Below are 1834 nucleotides of genomic sequence, written 5' to 3' on the forward strand. Positions count from 1 at the left end.
GCAATCCTAAAATTCATATGGAACCACAAAAGGCCCCGAATAGCCAAAGTAATTTTGAAGAAGACCAAAGCAGGTGCAATCACAATCCTAGACTTTAGCCTCTACTACAAAGCTGTAATCATCAAAGCAGCATGGTATTTGCACAAAAACAGACACATAGGCCAATGGAATAGAATAGAAACCCCAGAACTAGACCTGCAAAAGTATGGCCAACTCATCTTTGACAAAGCAGGAAAGAATATCCAATGGAAAACAGACAGTCTTTTTAACAAATGGTGCTGGGAGAACTGGACAGCAACATGCAGGAGAATGAAACTAGACCACTTTCTTACACCATTCACAAAAATAAACTCCAAATGGATAAAGGACCTGAATGTGAGACAGGAAACCATCAAAACCCTAGAGGAGAAAGCAGGAAAAGACCTCTCTGACCTCAGCCGTAGCAATCTCTTACTCGACACATCCCCAAAGGCAAGGGAATTAAAAGCAAAAGTGAATTACTGGGACCTTATGAAGATAAAAAGCTTCTGCACAGCAAAGGAAACAACCAACAAAACTAAAAGGCAACCAACGGAATGGGAAAAGATATTTGCAAATGACATATCGGACAAAGGGCTAGTATCCAAAATCTATAAAGAGCTCACCAAACTCCACACCCGAAAAGCAAATAACCCAGTGAAGAAATGGGCAGAAAACATGAATAGACACTTCTCTAAAGAAGACATCCAGATGGCCAACAGGCACATGAAAAGATGCTCAACATTGCTCCTCATCAGGGAAATATAAATCAAAACCACACTCAGATATCACCTCACGCCAGTCAGAGTGGCCAAAATGAACAAATCAGGAGACTATAGATGCTGGAGAGGATGTGGAGAAACGGGAACCCTCTTGCACTGTTGGTGGGAATGCAAATTGGTGCAGCCGCTCTGGAAAGCAGTGTGGAGGTTCCTCAGAAAATTAAAAATAGACCTACCCTATGACCCAGCAATAGCACTGCTAGGAATTTATCCAAGGGACACAGGAGTACTGATGCATAGGGGCACTTGTACCCCAATGTTCATAGCAGCACTCTCAACAATAGCCAAATTATGGAAAGAGCCTAAATGTCCATCAACTGATGAATGGATAAAGAAATTGTGGTTTATATACACAATGGAATACTACGTGGCAATGAGAAAAAATGAAATATGGCCTTTTGTAGCAATGTGGATGGAACTGGAGAGTGTGATGCTAAGTGAAATAAGCCATACAGAGAAAGACAGATACCATATGGTTTCACTCTTATGTGGATCCTGAGAAACTTAACAGGAACCCATGGGGGAGGGGAAGGAAAAAAAAAAAGAGGTTAGAGTGGGAGAGAGCCAAAGCATAAGAGACTGTTGAGAACTGAGAGCAAACTGAGGGTTGAGGGGGGGTGGGAGGGAGGAGAGGGTGGGTGATGGGTATTGAGGAGGGCACCTTTTGGGATGAGCACTGGGTGTTGTATGGAAACCAATTTGACAATAAATTTCATAAAAAAAAAAAAAGCCTAGGATTTTGTTTTCACAGCTTAATCTATAGAAGGGACAGACCTATATGTCCAAAGGGGAAAGGAGCCATGAGGGTTGAAATAAAAGATGAACACAAAGTGCCATGGCCTTCAAGAGGAGGAAAACGCAAATTCTGAGAAATGAAGAGGGATGCTACGAGGGGCACTGCTATATTTCTCTCAGAGTGGCTGGCAGTAATCAAAACAAGACTTCATAGCAGAAAATAAAGTCTAAGATACTGATTTCTGTAGATTACATACTATCATCAACATGTGTAAGGTGGTTAAAGCCACGGAAAAGGG

The sequence above is a fragment of the Herpailurus yagouaroundi genome, unplaced genomic scaffold (assembly GCF_014898765.1).
Source record: "Herpailurus yagouaroundi ecotype Mexico unplaced genomic scaffold, PumYag 100, whole genome shotgun sequence".
NCBI lineage: Eukaryota > Metazoa > Chordata > Mammalia > Carnivora > Felidae > Herpailurus > Herpailurus yagouaroundi.